At 36.8% G+C, this 17,462-nt stretch overlaps 1 long non-coding RNA gene across 1 annotated transcript in view; it reads right to left on the reverse strand.

The window, feature by feature from the left end:
- Positions 1–1,815: 1,815 nt before the first annotated feature.
- The window catches only part of LOC307003175, a 169,899-nt gene continuing 154,252 nt past the window's right edge, over positions 1,816–17,462 (reverse strand). Inside the window, exon 5 of the long non-coding RNA XR_013798636.1 lies at positions 1,816–2,567. This is a non-coding gene — a long non-coding RNA (uncharacterized lncRNA). The remainder of the gene's footprint in view (positions 2,568–17,462) is intronic.

Below are 17,462 nucleotides of genomic sequence, written 5' to 3' on the forward strand. Positions count from 1 at the left end.
CTCGCCTTAAGCAGCTCCCGAGTACCAAATGTACTTATTTTTGTGGCTTATTGCGCTTAAATGGTCAAATACATACACAATTATGTCAAAATGCCTGTCTTGCTGAGTAGTAAACAGTCAGTTTTGGAATGTAAGTAGTTGAGAGAAAACTCATGTTGTGCAACAGTATAATGGATCTGTAAGCTCTTAAAGTGACAGCAGCCTAATAAACCTGCTGTTGTCTGTCATGTTAATCAAAGGACAAAAGACAAAGAGAAAATAACTGCAGTGACATCTCTTCTTTTCTTATTACAGTACATGTTTTCTGGTGTGAATGCGGGACAACCTGTCATCGCATTACATCAATAGCAGCAACAGCAAACCAAAACCATCCAACAATCCAATCAATTCCCGAAGGACAAAATCAACTCCTGTTTTGCATTTGTTTCATGGTCGAGAACATGACTTGGATACTTCACAATAGGGAAGAATGCTGACTTTAATCTTGGCAGGTAATATCACAGGGGTGCTCAAATAGAGTATGCAACTCTTGGGAGTTGAGCTCAGAACGGTAATCAGATGTTAAGAAGCTAAAGATTTCCCGAAATAAACCCAAATACTCATGGAAGCGTGAATACTGATTAGCGGAACCATGCTGTGTTTAAGCCCAGTTAACAACCGCACTCTCCACAGAGGGTACACTAAAGTTTAGAACATTGATTTTTATGGGTCTCTGACCAAATAACACAGATTGCACGGGCTGATCATCTTTCAATCATACACACTCCATTAAACCACAAGATCTGAACAAAAAAGACACATCACATTTAAATCAGAGCAATTTGCTAATAAACTAAACTGTTTTGACATCTGAGACTAATTAATTTACTCACACATTTGCCAAAGTGTTAACAAGATTATGTTTGATGACAAGATTTAAGCTCTGGCCTTGCATAAAATAAATATATAAATTATGGTTGAAATGTTTGTGGTCAGTGAGATTTTTTTTTTTAAAGAAATTAATAATTGTCTTCAGCAAGAATACATTAAGTACATTTACATAATATACTATATATATTTTTTTAATTAACAGTTATTTCGAACTTTATAAGTTTCCTGAACTGCATCGTTGTACTCAATAAAAACATGTTTCTTGATCACCAAATCTGCATATGAGGATGATTTCTGAAGGATCATGTGACACTGAAAACTAGAATAATGACTGCTGAAAATTTAGCTTTTCAATCACAGGAATAAATTACATTTAAAACATTTTAAAATAGAAAACAATAACATTGTATTGTAATAATACATAATATTTATTGTAATAATATTTTACAAGATTACAGCATTTTTATTCAAATAAATGCAGCCTTGGAAGAGACTTCTTTCAAAAATATTAAATCATCTGAAACTGTTTCATGAAAGGCATAGCTAATGGACCTAAGTAGAAATCACTAAGCCAACCTGTACATAAAACATCATTAGAAGCTCCACTGTATCATAAACACAAGTGCCCTTGTGTATAACTTCAGACTGAATCATGAATGCATGTTTACTGTGAACCTCCGAAAGGATGACGAATTGTACGTACACATTATGAATTCCTGGATTTGAGCCTCCACAGGGGACATAAATGTGTGTAGATCATTGACTCACGGTGTTATAGTCAGCGTTCAAAGAGGCAAAAATCCCTCTAGATCTGATCATGGGTTTACATTCTCATTCCGCTATCTTTTTCATTAGCATATGTCTTCTGATCCGTGAGGCAATTTTAATTAAAAACCACAGAAAGAGAAAGGGAGAGAATTAAAAAAAAGTAAATAGGAAAGAATTGGGTGAAATCTTGTTTTTTTTTTTTATTCCCATACGACTAATTTACAAACAGCAATAAACAGTCAAATCAATAGTCTAATATGCATTCCAGTGAACTGAACAGCTGGGGAATTGCTAGTTCATTTCGATATTACTACAACTCATTATTGAACATAATTAGAACATATGTGACTGGTGTTTCTCTACATGCTGATTGCTTTCTCATCACAATGGACTTAATTACAATGCCCATTTTCTTAACCATCCTTCTACACCTGTTAGCCTGCTCATTTTAATACCATTGTCAGCTATGTCACATATCCAAATGTTTTCTAAGCATTTACTTTTTTTTTCTTCATAATTTATTCATCACCCAATAACTAATACGGAAAGTCAAGTCACACAGGTTTTGGAACGACATTAGGGTGAGTAAAATGACAAAATGTTCATATTTGGGTAAACTATGCCTTTGATTATTTATGATAATATTCATATTCCAATAGCAATCAAACAACAAAAAAGTGGTTTTGGTCTTCCATGATGAGATGTGGCATTACAAGATGAAGATTAATAGTTGATCTGCACGCAGAGGCAAATTCCCTCCGCCCATTTGGTGAAAGAGACATCCAGGTCCCCATATCTGCAGGAAGATTTAAGTTTTATGCCCTCCTGGGTTATTAAGAACCAAGCCAGTGCTAAATCCCAGCTTACGTCCATCCATCCAGTCTACATTCGCTGTGATCACCTGCCACATGGGGATCTCTGGACGCCAACTAGAAACCACGAAGAAAAAAAAAACACACTAATGGACCTCACGCTCCAGTGGAAATAAATGAACTATATTCATCCTCATAAAGTGGCCTCGGCTCCCTAAAGGCGAATCAACCTCAAGGCTTCTCTCAACCTCTTTATTATATTAAATTATTTGGTAGTTCACACCTGGAGCATGTACCCTCCCCTAAAGCCTGCAGATAATCCTCCTCTGCTGTTCTGAAGGAGATAAACAATGGATTCTCCCTGGATTTAGTCAAATCCAATTTAGAACACAGCGCCGGGCTACCGGTCTCTCCTGTTAGTCACAACACTTCTCTGCCCTCTCAGCAGCGGCCAGCGATTAATACTCTTTAATGGAAGACGAATTACAGGGAGAGTCATTTTTCTGTAGGTGACACTGCTCGCAAATGAGAGCGGCTTGGGCCTTTTAATAATTTTCTTGTAAGCACCAAGTGACAGTTTAGAGATTCTACAGGACTGGCCGATAACTAATCTTGCAAGGATCCAAGCAATTACAGGTGATATATTCATAACTCCATAAAATTTTGTACTTATTCTTTAACATTTGAGTAGCCACTATAGATATATTCCACACATTACACCCTGTGTGTTGGAGAACTTTGAATGTTGCCAAAATACAAGGTGACAGTTAAAGCTACAGTTACACAAAGTAAAAAAAAAAAAAGTGTCTATTTTTACATTAAAGGTCTATCAACAAGAGAAATTGAACATAGCTGAGTCAATCCCCAAGAGGAGGAGGAGGATTAGGGCGAGGGAATACCATCGTGTTTATTCCAAGACACGTGTAGTTGTCGGGACGGCTTTTAAACGGCAGAAAGAAATTAAAGGGCACCTATTATGACATTTAAAATGTTCCTAATGTTGTTTAGGGAGTCCCCAACAACAGTTTTACATGCATGCAATGACAAAAAACACTTTTGTTGTCGTATAATATGCATTTATTTTTACCTGATTTGCTCACCGACTCCAAAATGAATCGTTCAACGACTCGTTTTTCCAAACCCCTCCTTTACGCGACGCTAATCTGCGTTGATTGGTCAGATGACCCAGCAGTGTTTACAGAGATAATACTTATTTTTAACACGGAGTACAATGATGCTTTTATCAATTAAATTGTGTTATAATAATGATTATAGTCCACTGCTTTATAGTTTGTAGTAAAAAACGAAAAATAAGATAAATAATTTAATGTTATGTTAGCGAGCATAGCCCAGAGTTCATATTGTAAAAGCACAATCAGTCTTTGTTTGCGTTAGTGCGATGCATAAACATAACGTTTTTACACAAAAAAAAATGCAGTTACGTTACTACGAGGTATTCTTTAGACAACTCCGAAAACAACGACAAACACTTCACATATCTCAATACAATTGCCATTGAAGACCTAGAAGCTAAACGGTGCTTACACAACAAACAAAATAATTATTAAGCATGCTACATAAAATATAAAAGCAACAATTATTAATAACACTTACAGGTTGTGATACGGAGGAGGAAGCTGATGCAAATACACTTGGAACTGAACCTTCCTTCAATATCAGCCGCCTCGCGAATCCAAGTTTGATTGCATTTAAAAAGCAATCGTCTTCAAAATGGCGCGAACAAAGCACAAGGCTCGGACTATACTTCTGTGGTATAGTTGTATATGAATTGTAGCCACTTAGTCTTCAAATGCTCCTCCTTGGGCAGATGAAAAAAGTTGTCTTTTGAGCCGCACTTCAGAACACAGCGTCTCGTCGCCCTGATATTTTCCCTGGCCTTGGAGCGCAATAAGTGGGCGTATCGTATTCAAATAACTTGACAAGTTGACGTCATCTAGTCAGAGAAAAAGCTTCGGTCTTCTAACGATTCATAAAAATGACTCAGAGTCGACTCTAACTTTTGAAAGACAATAACTTTATATACGGTGCACTTTCATATTTCAAACTTTGCAGGATGTTTTTGTTCACTTAGATCTATGTTACACACTACATGAAAGGTAAATTTCAAAATTCCATAATAGGTGCCCTTTAAAGTTAAAAAAATAATAATAATTTTTAGGAAGGATTGTTCACCTCCACAATGGCTGCATAGGTGCACTGGAACAATCCTTCCTAAAACGCATTAAACTTTCGTTTACAAAGACGTGAAACCACAGAAACCAAAAATTCTCGGTCCAAATTTCAATCTTAACCGTTCTATTTCATCTAAAACAATCTGAAAACAGGCCTTTAAGTGTAAAATACCGAACTTATCCTTTAAGTTTAATAAACATTAGCTCTGTGATTGGTTCTAGTTACTTTCATCTCCGCTTGCTTGCTAAAATCAAGCCGTTTCTATCCGAGAAGTCTCCGAAAATTGCAATCCATGCTTTTATTACGACTAGGCTGGATTATTGCAACTACGGTTTATTAGTAGTAAGTCTCAAATTTCTCCTTAACAAGTGGTTCAAAATGCAGCTGCACGATTTCTGAAAGGATGTAAAAAATGTGTGCATGTTACTCCCCTTCTGACAGATTTATATTGGTTGCCAGTTAATTATAGAATTGAGTTTAAAATCCTAATAATTGTCTATAAATCTTTACATAATCAAACGCCGAGCTATCGGTCTAATTTACTCCAACCCTATATCCCTCACGAAGCCTACGGTCTGAAGTTCAATACTTCAAAAATTCCGAGAACTAGTATCGTGTGATAGAGCTTTTTCGGTGGCTGGTCGCACTTTATGGATCAGCCTTCCAAACTACATTAGGGCTGCTTCTACTTTATTTGCATTCAAATCTAGTCTTAAAACAAATCTCTTTTCGTTGGCTTTTACATTGTAATGTCTTGTTTTGTTCATCTATGTTTCCTTTTATCTGATATATTATGGTCCTTTTTTTTGTATTGTACAGCACTTTGGTCAGCCTTGTTGCGTGTCATTAAATGTCCTTAAGAAATAAACTGAACTGAACATAATACATTATGATACATTATAAATATTTATTCTATTTTAAAATATTTATTTTGTTACAAAAAAGAGTGACATTGAGCAATGAATCAATTGAAACTGTGAATCTTTTTTTTTTTTTAAGTTTACTGAATCGAACCGTTCAAACAGTTGGCTCACTAAAATAAATTATACTTCTGAACAATACTAGAAAATGGACATTAGAATAGTATAGATTAAAATTGCTCATTTAAATATAAGGCTGCACAGTTAAATCACTATTTGTTGGGGGAAAAAAAGGTAAAAACATACTTTTGACAATTTGTCCTTTAAAGATTAATGAGACAACTCTTCCAAGGGGAGTTTTACAGTGCAAACTGTCTAAAGACTGAAGTACAACACGCTGTCAGACTCACTGATTAAATCACTGTTGCTAAAAATATAACAGAGAAAAAATAAACTAGTAATCCTCACTAAACAACGGTCAACTTCTGTGACCCATTCCAAATTACTCCACAACCCTACTAGTGTTGTTGAAGCTTCAGCACAAACAAAATAAAATTAAAAGATATGGATGTCGCACCTTTGAGAATCACTGTGTACATGTGATAGATGTTAATTAAGAGCAAGCTGAGAATGTTCTGGCACACATGCAGCGCAACAGTACATTAAAGACATGAATAAAAGATGAGGTGCACCTATCGAGGGTTGCCTAAGAGACACGGACAGGGATCTTTTATCCATCGTCAGTATCTCGGGCAAAAACAAAACCGAGCGTTCTTTCTCATTCGATCTCGCTCTACACACAAACGCAAGACATGAAACCAAGGAGGAGCTCTGATGAAGTCACAGGAGGTGCATTCATCGCCTGTTTACCCATCCTCTAATGTTTAGGAAAATGACTCTGAAGGAAGGCAGCTTGAGATCAGCCTAAATAAAATTAAAAGTGCCACGAATCCTCGAGAACATTCGCTTCAAATATATTCCTCCCTTTAATTCCCCTTTGTTTATCCTCTGTCAAAGCTTGCAGGTGGTAACGTCAGAAGTAGTGCTGCAGATCGCTTTAGTTATGTCACTCGCAATACACTGTGATTAGTAAATAGGAAGAGGGCCAGCAGTGTTCTTACCACCATCTGTCCCACTGGCCCTTTACCCTGAGATGATAGCAAATCGTGTTTGCGTGTGCGTCTTAGGAGAAGTGTGTGAAAGCAAATGTGCTCGTAACTGAACAGGTGTCAGTAGGTGGATTCAACGACCAAAGTGAGAAATTGTCTGAAATCGGGATAGCATTCAAGACAATTCATATTGTCTATGGCTATGTTTGCATATTATACTACACTATTTCTGTTGACTATGTTATTATACTATGTCTATATTACACACACACAGTCAGAAGCTTGTCTTAGCCGTTCTCTGATGGGATATGCACACTGATTGAGGACGGTCATGGCCAAAAATGTTGTGTTTCGCACAGTTTGCAGCTTCAGTATTTGTACATTATTTCTTCATGTTTCTGTGTGAATACTGGAAAACTATGAAAAGCATTTCATAAGTTTGAAAGTATTCTTCATAATCTCTGCAATTCACTCTGGCATGCTGGATATCAGCTTCTAGGCCAAATCCTGACTGATGGTGATCCATTCTTGCCTTATTAGTGCTTGGAGTTGAATTACAATTTGTGGGCTTTTGCTCGTCCACATGCCTTTTGAGGATTTACCACAGGTTCTCTATGGGATTAAGATCCGTGTTGCCTGGCCACAGATCCAAAATTTCAATGTAATGATCTCTGAGTCACTTCATTATCACTGTTGCCTTGTTGACATGGTGCTCCATCATGCTGGAAAACTAAATTGCTCCTGGATCGTTGGGGGAAGTTGCTCTTGCAGGATGTTTTGATGCCGTTCTATATTCATGGAAGTGTTTTCGGGCAGAATTGTGAGAGAGCCCACTCACTTGAATGAAAAAGCAACCCTACACATGGATGTTCTCAGGATGCTTCATTGCTGGCACGACACACGACTCATGGTTGCGTTCACATATTCTTCTCTGGACAATTGATTTTCCAGATGTCAAGCAGTCGGAAAGGAGCTTCATCGGTGAAAATAACTTTGCACCAGACTTCTGCTGTCCAATCTTTGAACTTCCTGCAAAATGTCAGTCTGTCCTTCATGTTTTTCTTGTAGTGAAGTGGCTTCTTTACCAGGCCATTGTCCAGAAGTCTTAGCCTCACTGTGTGTGTCACTCACACCCACCTGCTACCAATATTGAGCAAGCTCTGCACTAGTGGTGACACGAGTTCATAGATGACTCTATCTAGGAGACGACAATCCAGGTACTTGCTGGACACTCTGTGATGTCCTGAAGACTTCTTCACTGCAGTTGAACCTCTCCCCGTGAAGTTATTGGTGGTTCTTTCAGGTGCAATATTATTTGCAGCAATTTCCTTGCATGAGAGGCCATTTTGATTTTCAAAGTGATGATGGCTACAAGTCTTTCTTTGTAGGTAACCAATGCTAACATAAGAAAGCAATGATTGGATGCACATCTTCCCACCTTTTAAAGCAACCAGTCTCTTCCAGCAATCCAGTCAGAATGATTACTGTTGATAATATGATTAGTGAAATGATGTTAGCTGGTCGATTTGTGTCAGGGCAAAAAAAAAAAAAAAAAAAAAAATGCAATTATTTCAAATGCATCTGATCACTTTGATCACAATGATCTAGAAAAAATGCGAATCAACGCCACATCAACTGAAGCAGCAAACTTTGCCACTGCCAGAACTTTTGTTCCTGACTTTATAAAGTTTCTTTATTGTCATCTATGGTTTCATGAAGCAAAGGGTTCTTTTTTTAGTTCAAAGGGGTTTTATATAATCAAAAGTTGTTATTTTATGCCATTGTTATGAAAACCCAAATTTTTAAGTGTACTGTATCACACATCTTGTTACCTCGTTTTCATTTAAATAGACTTAACTTTCACACTATATTTGAGAACTTAACACATATCAAACTGTGTCTATTTAAATTTTAGGTGCAGAAAAAAAAATAGGACACCTAAAAAAAAACCTAAAAAAAAAACCTGTCAAAGAGAGAGAGTAGTATGCTATGCCAGTGTGCTATTCCGCATTCTGCCATTGTCTATATGTTTGCATACAACTACACAACTCTATTCCTGCCGTACATAGAATGACAAAATATGTGCATTTTCTGTAGGGAATATTCAAATGGCCTACTACATTTAACAAAATGTACAAAGCAATCCCACAATGCACTCAAACTGAGCTTTTTATGCTCAGAGTTATGAACAAACCTGTGGAATTTTTGAAAGAAAAATTTTTAACATCTTTATTTTGACTTATTTAATTGGACACTCCTACTTGATATCAAAATTGCAACTGTACCATTTACTTTGAAGGTGTCTGATTGTCAAAAAAAGTCTCCTAGCAAACAAATTTGCGGAGGATGAACATTGCTAAGCAATGTTAGCATTTGTTTTGCAGATGTAAGATGTAGACATAATTGTTTACCGTGTTTAGCACACCTGCCTCAAACATTTGTTGAGCAAATTGAAGGAGCAAATAAAAAGTGCTAATCATAACTTGTGTAGGCTACACATCACTTGGTGCTGCCATGTTTATGCCTACACTAGCATCTTTCCAGCTCAAAATCCAACCGAAAGTGGTGTTTTTGCATGTTTCCAAATAGTAAATTCAGACTTTCCAAATTAAAAGTACTGTAAGGTAGCATAAACATGCACAATGGCAATATAGCATGCTACTGCTTGAAGCATTTTTCACTACAAAATACACACGGATTCAGTTAATACAGAATTCATAAGTAGTATTTCATTCCAAACAAGTAATGAGAAAATAATGTCAGGCATCTTTTTAAAAGTGCGAGTTCCAGACGTTTGACACTTGGAAAACAGCTGAGCACAGCAGAGGGCGAACGATTCTACACTAATTAATTGAAAGGCAGATTTCCAGACTTATCAGACAGAGATAATTACTGTTAACTAAACACACACCCGCTGCTTATCTCAACTTCTCACTTTGCAACAATGCAAAATTTAGACTATGTTATCATACTCTCTCTCTCTTATTTCCCCTCTGTCTATATTACACAGTCTCAAACACACACAGCCAGAAGCTTGTCACAACTGTTCTCTGATGGGATGCACACTGATTAGTGCTCTTTCTTTATATATATATATATATATATATATATAGGTTATATTCAAATCTACAGTACTGTGCAAAATTCTTAAGCACGTTAGTATTTTCACCCCCAAAAAAATTTAGACCAGTGTCATTCCCTCTGCTTTCATAGCATCATATCAACATGAAATGTGACTGATTTGAAACACTATAGGCAGCAACTCAACTCATATTGTTATTATAGAATCATTGAGATAGTGTTATATATTTTATTCATATTTTTAATTAGTTTTTATTTGTATATTTTCTGTTTTCATTTTAATTGTAAAGTTTTTTGTATTTTTTATTAGATTTTGCTAAATATTTTGCTAAAGAATGCGAAAGATCTAAATAGGTCTAAAATTTTTTTTTTTATTATTCATTTTATTTCAGATTTATTTCATTTTAGTTACTTTAGTACATCAAGATAAACGAAATGAGTATTCATACCTTGGTAACTATCTGATACAAAAATATGTCATTTTTTTTCAAGTAACAAAATGAGATTTTTAGTTTCAGTTTTACTAAAATATAATAATGTTATCTTTTGATGTAGTGTGTCAGTAGGAAATATCAGTTTACATTCCCAAACATTACCTGTGGAAACCTCTCCAAGACGCTTGAAGAAACCTGCCTGCAAAGCTACCTGAAAAACGATGTGCATGTGTACCTTAGACAAAAGCTGTTTTAAAACACAAAGGGTAGTCACACCAAATAATGATTTGATTTAGTAAATAGACATTATCTAATAACTTAAATCAATTTATGTAGCTTTGCAGATAGGTTTCTTCAAGCGTCTTGGAGAGGTTGCCGCAGTTCTTCTGGATTTAGTCAGTCTGAGTTGTTTTTCTGTTTCTTCATGTAACCCTAGATGGACTGGATTATTACAATTAATGGCAAAATGAATGTTTGGAAAGTTAACTGATATTTCCTGCTGACACACTACAGAAAACGATTTAAATAACTGGCTTAAAACCATTTCTTTGGGTGAGAATACTAACACTTTTAGACTTTTGCACAGTAGTGTATATATTATAATATTTGTATGAACATAAAAATAATCAACAACTGAGACATTATGGTTACATGACTTAAGGATTGTTCCAAAGGTGAATGTGCAATACTTGCTTACGGTTCATTGAACAAGCATTACATTGTTTAAACCATTTCCAATAAAAATCCGTAAAGCTTATTTGGATTTTACTAAATTCATTTTGTAATTTACACTATCCTAAAAAAGGGGAAAGATAATTCTCTAATCAGACCCATATTCAAACCCGTATGTGGGCTTCTGAAAACTTGAAATACAGGTTTTATGGTGCTTTTTGTCATTTTTGAAGCTAAATATATAATTTTGTGTTCTATGGAAACTCCATTAGAACAGTTTGAAATGACATGAGAGAATTTTTTTAAATATATTTTTTGGCAGAACTATTCTTTGAATTATGCACTTCAGAATTCAAACAGACTTGGATTAGAGCCTAAGTGAAAGCCAGCGGGATCACTGGGAAATATTAATAAGATGGTCACTCACACTCATTTCTCTCAGGGCCTAAAGTGCACAAAGGCCAGAGATCACAAAAAGGTACGGAAGGTCACAACGTGATTTAATTACATTTTCATCAATTAGCTTGCATGCAGAGAGCGGATTTCCCTGAGAATAATAACCGTTAGTCGACTTTTGAATAGCTTGTGTAGTTCCCACCCCTCTGCGAGAAAGACTTCAAAAGATGACCCCATTTGCAAGCCATTCGTCTATGCTGTTTACCAAGACAACACATCCATCACCCATTTCTACAAGCCGTAGATGCGTGTACAGACACGGCCTGTTTGCATTAATCATGAAGAGATGCATAAGCATTTATTAAGGCTGTAAGAGTTTAATTTTTACACCAATTATTAGAAAGCCTCCAATCTGGTGATGAAGGGCGTAGATAAAAACACAGCATCTAAGTGTCAAAGTGTGAGTGAGTGTGTTTGTGTGTCCCTGAGGAGGGCTTAGTATGGGAAAAGCCAGTGGTGTGTGAAGCTTTGTTGAGTGGATCGATATCACCCAATCTCCCTATTCTCTCCCAGGACTCCCCATAAATCTGTAGCCGGCCCAAAAACAGAAGGTGCAAAACTAATTAGCGCTCAGCTGCATTGGTGGTGAGAGAGAACATACGGAGAGACCTTCCATGCTTACAGGCCGTCTTTAAAAGTGACACTAATCTCTAACATGATTACACTGTATGGGGTTTTATGTTCCCATCTGACACAAACTGTCATCCTCTGAAAATAAATACAGGCGCCGATCAAGCCAATTATTTGCCATCTCAAATTTGAGCAAGACCTTCGGAAAGCTATTCTCAGTCATTCACAAAAAGGTCAGTAGCCACTATGAATGCAGAGCAATGCAAGGATGGGATAAGGACAGAAGCTCTAAATGCTAATTCGGAGGGAAAAGGTTAATAGGGGCTTCCGCTGTACAACAGATAGACAAAACCGAGGGCGTCACCTTCATGCAAGACCCCGGCATTGAGATCGCCAATCAATGTGGCTAATGCGGCAACATGACCCAATAGTTCACCAGAGAATGTATATACTAGGGATAAGCATTTCAAGCAAAAATAATATTCGATGATCGCTGAGAATTATTCTATTTTTTGACAATAATCGCACAACCTATTCGATATTCTATAATTAAATCAACTAATTGAACATTCGAAAATCGTGACTCATCCCTAATGACTATGACTATGAATGGGATAAAGTGCAAGCACCATATGTCGGTATAAGTCCCACCCCCTCTGAATAAAATGGCCAATCAACAATTGGTAGGGTCATTACATCACTGCAGCTGCCGTTAAAAACTCAAACAAAAGCTATGGCTTCAGAAGACTTATAGAGAACAAGTACTTTTATGATACCTTAAAGGGGTCATATAATGCACTTTTTGTACAAGTTAATATGATCCCTTAGGGTCTAAATGAAAAGTTTGTAATATACTTTAATTAAAAATTCTCATTAGTATTGTAACAAAACACAAATTTTACCTGGTCAAAAACAGCTTTCAGCACGCCATTTAAGTGCATGTCTTTAAATGATAATGAGCTTTGCTCACCCCGCCCCTCTGTTCTGTGGGGCGTTTTGACAACACACGTGGAGTGTTGCCTTGACAACAGTTGAGGGTATATCACATCTGACATCTATCAAAGTTAAGACACATCTGTGCAACCGTATCAATTTGAACCGGAGTCGGACCCAGAACAAGATGACGGCCCGAAGAAGTTCGACAATTAACGCTCGAACAGGACGTTTCTGAATGGTTGGTTAACGTAATGTCACTTTGATCTATCTTTGTATGTATTGGCAGGGTAGAGTAGTGAGATACGAACACTAAGTGTTTACTGATGTATATGTTAGTTCATTGACAGATTGATGTTACAGCTAATGGTCATGAAACACTTTTTTTTCGGTAAATGTAGGCTTGTCAGTGATGAATAAAACTTTACACTCACTTCTTCTGGAGGTGCAGCAGGAACACAAATAGTTGGTACCAATTCTTTTTTCAGGAGCAGCTTCTTAGCAAAACCAGCTTTATACTGACCCTCGTTTATAAAGCAGTCTGGTGAGAAATGATTCGCGCAAACATGAACTATGATGACAGCTCGCTCAGGGCGGGTCTGTGTTGAAACGCTGCTGTCAATTAACAATCGTGGGAGGGGCGTCCGACCGTGTGACGTCACACTGTCAGACGGCTCAATTTGAGACAGGGGAAAACATATGGAGATTTAAAAAAAAAAAAAACACTGGATGGATTTTTATCATTATATGATGGTTGTGTACAGGCACTGCCAACACACATTTCAGTACAATCAACTTGTAAAAGTGCATGACCCCTTTAATGGATGTTTTTCATACTATGAAACTTGAAAGCTATAGCTGGAATCTTCAGAATTTATCTTTTTTTTTGTTTCTCAGAACAGAGAAAGTCATACAGGTTTGGTGCGACATGAGTAACTGGTGACTTTTCATTCTTGTCTTCTTCCTGTGGTTAACTGTGTTGTGGCCTTGAGCGAAGCACCTCATTTCGACACAAACTCAACACAAACACAGACTCCATTCAGCTCTCGCCTTGCGGCCAACGCAATGAGCTCAAGGGTGGTTTCGGTCAGCCGAAATGGCTTACACAGAAGATGTAGGCAGGAGATTCTCTACGGAGCCCAGAGGTGCTGCCCCAAAAGATTTATTCTGATGTCCACCCCAACCGTACCAACCCATCTGCTCGTGTCATCACCTCTGCGGGTGTTTTTCATTTGTGCCAGGTTCTGTCACTGACGTTTCTTTCATCGAGTCTCCCACATCGCCCCCGAGCCAATGTTTGGAGACCAATTTTTTGCACAACGAGGAGGTGTAGAAAGGGTGACGGTAATTATATTCACAAATTATTACTGGGCACCGTTCCAAGAACAGTTCGAGGCGTTTCATCGTATGTGTGGTTGAAAATGTTTAGCCTATATACTTCTGAAGAGGAAAATAAACAGAAGGGGAGGAGAGAAAGCAGCATAAATCTGGGAGGGAGGATGGGAGGGGAGGTGGGGTGGGGAGTAAACACGCGCTCCCTGAGGGTGCTCGGCACTCCTGCAGATTCCCTCAATTCTCACACGGCGTTCGGCGCTTTCTGCTGAGCGTCGAGATCAGTCACGGGTTGATGCTGGGAGCTGTCGTATACCCCAATGTGTCTTCTTGAACTGATCTGAGACACAAAACAACCTTATTTTACATGGCATCATGCTGTGCTTGGAATATGAAAGATGGGAAAAGTGGGAATTTATATTCTAACAGAAGAGACATGCATTAATAAAGTCACAGAACTGTCATTAGGCTCTCTTCCAAAACCTAGTGAGCTATCTCCCTAGGCAGCATGTTTAGGCATCGAAATTTTTGCATTCGAGGCATTTTTGTTGAATTATGCTGCCTCCTAAAATAACTTATTTTGGTTCAATTTGAACAACAAGCTCAGTGAAAAAAATAAATGGTAGATGAATCTTCCTGATTTGTTCATATACTTTCAGTATTCAATGAATTATTAACATTTATGTCCCATCACCTGCCATCTTGAATTTTTGTTTTCTATTCTATCACTATTTTGTCAGTTTTTAATTATTTTAAACTAAATACAAGTCATTCAATACTAAACGTATTAGTTTAAAATAATTTAAAATTTACATTTTAGACCTAATGCTTTACAACAAACTAATTCAAAATTAACATTTTAGACCTAATGCTTTACAACATACAAAATGAAAATATTATACAAAATCAAAACTGTATAATTAAAATGCAGCTCAATGAAAAACAATTATCCAACATGACGGAAAATGCAATATAAATGTTGATTCTAGGTATGTTTAATTTATTCAATTATAAAAATTGAATGAAAAAACAAAACAAATACCTTCCTTTTGTACCTAAAGATTGTGTTTCTCTTCTCAGAGAAGGCAAACCTAGAAGCTGGGAAAAATGTGAATGTGAGAGAAGTGCTGATTATAGATTACACTAAAATATAATTTAATTCTACCAAGCATCAATACAAATTTTAAACTATACCCCAGAGTGTGTGCACTATGTATATTTGTGCACATTAAAGTATTGAGCCAATCCTCTCATGCTCTATTTAAGTCAACTGTGAGTCAGTGTTATTATATTTCAGTAAAACTGAAACTATAACTCACATTTTGTTACTTAGGAAAAAAAAAAACTCATAAAATTATATATTTTATATCAGATAGTTGCCAAGACATGAATACTCATTTAGTTTAACTTGATGTACTATCTGAACTAAAATCTAATAAAAATGACAAAAATACAAAAACTTTACAATTAAAACGAAAACAGAAAATAATTTCAAATATGAATAAAATCTATAACACTATCTCAATGATTCTATAATAACAATATGAGTTTAGTTGCTGCCTTTAGTGTTTCAAATCATTCACTGATTTCATGTTGATATGATCAACGAGGGAATGACACTGGTCTACATTTAAGCTAGCACAATTTGGGGTATGAAAACATGATGTCTGGAACGATTTGGAATAAAATGTAAGAGAAACTGAGCTGTCTTCCCAAAAATTAACTTCCTGAGCTAACTTTTACTGAAATGACCAGCTGAGGAAGGAAAAAACTAAAACAAATCTCGGAACTCAAAACTAATGTCTAACAAATGTTGTGTAGGTTTTTTTACAATTTAATGCCCACTTGGTGAAAACAAGCCATGTTCAGTAATTTCTTCAAGGAACGAGTACAATCTATCACATGCTGCAGAGTGCCAAAGGCGTACAACAAAAGAGTGGAACTGTGCAAACTGAACTGCGAGGAAGTCTACTGGGATGTTAAGTTCATGGAGAATGAGAGGGAAAAAATATACAGCAAAAAAAAACAAGAAAGAGAGACTCGAGCAGCTACAGAAACCATACAAACCGCCGCAGATGCTTTGACCTTTTTTGTGTACCCTTTAGAGTTCGACCGGCCAAAAATCCGAACAACAAAAGTTGTTGCTTTATTTTTGGCCGATCTCTGTTTCGGACTTGCACAAAAGCACTGTCTAGTTTTGTGTTTTGGGCAGGTTTCATGAAGCATAATTTCACAAAGCTAAAGTCAGACTATGCATATATATATATATATATAGACGTTTAAGGCCAGTTTGGTCTGTAATAGAGCAATTAAACGACAAATAAATTCGCTTAAAATATTTTTTTTTTGGCAACCAGCATCAGAATCGGCCCATTTGCTTGTACAAAATCTGAATCGGCCATGCAAAATCATGATCAGTGCATCCCCCTAGTTCCTAACAGTTTCCTGAACAGCCATTGTCTTCCGAGTCAACAAACTACAGTATTTTTGAGCTTATAAAGCTCCCAGGAGGCCAAGTGACTGAGGTGTGCTGGGATATTATAATGTGTTGGTCAACTGTAAACGCTCTGTCAATTATGAACACAAAAGGACCATATTGCAAGAGAGGAGTTGGAGGCTAATGGGCAAGCGTGAAAGCAAAGAGACAGATACATCCAAATTCACCATTATATTACAAAAAAAGGAAAGAAAAAGCTAATTAACTGTACAAATCAGCTCATTTCATTACAAATCCCAATGCATTTCCATATCAATAAGTCGTCAAAGTGCTTGTTCTGAATGAGTCATCCTTTGGTATAATAAGACAAACATTACGTGGGTGTGATATTCCGTATGAGAACTGATGATATTGGACCTTATCTCTTTAGAAACCACACAGGATTCAGGAAATATCAACTGGCTCTGCTATTAATATCTGACCAACTATCAGCTCCATAAGCAGGACACCAGGCCGGTCAGCACCACAAATAGGCCATCGCACCAACCCGGGTATGAATATAAATGTCAAATTATTCTGAAACCGCTAAGCTTTGCCTCATCATGTTTCCACGCTTCAGTCAAATAAGCAGATTTAGATCACATGGACCACTTCACATTTATTTACCGCGCACACAACACTGAACAAAATGCTGTATGAATGCACATGACTTGCCAGTGACGCACTTTCAATCAGCTACTGTATGCCCATCATTCACACACCTGTGTTCATTTATTAAATATTGTGGCTAATTTGATCATGCATTCAGCTACCAATAAAAGTATAGTGCAGTGCCCCGTTTACCATATAAACACAATATGTTCCACAGATTTTCCTTCAGAAGATCTAAAGAAGATTCCTTTCTACTGACCACTTCACATTTATTTACCTTGCAC

The sequence above is a fragment of the Phoxinus phoxinus genome (assembly GCF_949152265.1).
Source record: "Phoxinus phoxinus genome assembly, chromosome: 8".
Classification (NCBI taxonomy): domain Eukaryota; kingdom Metazoa; phylum Chordata; class Actinopteri; order Cypriniformes; family Leuciscidae; genus Phoxinus; species Phoxinus phoxinus.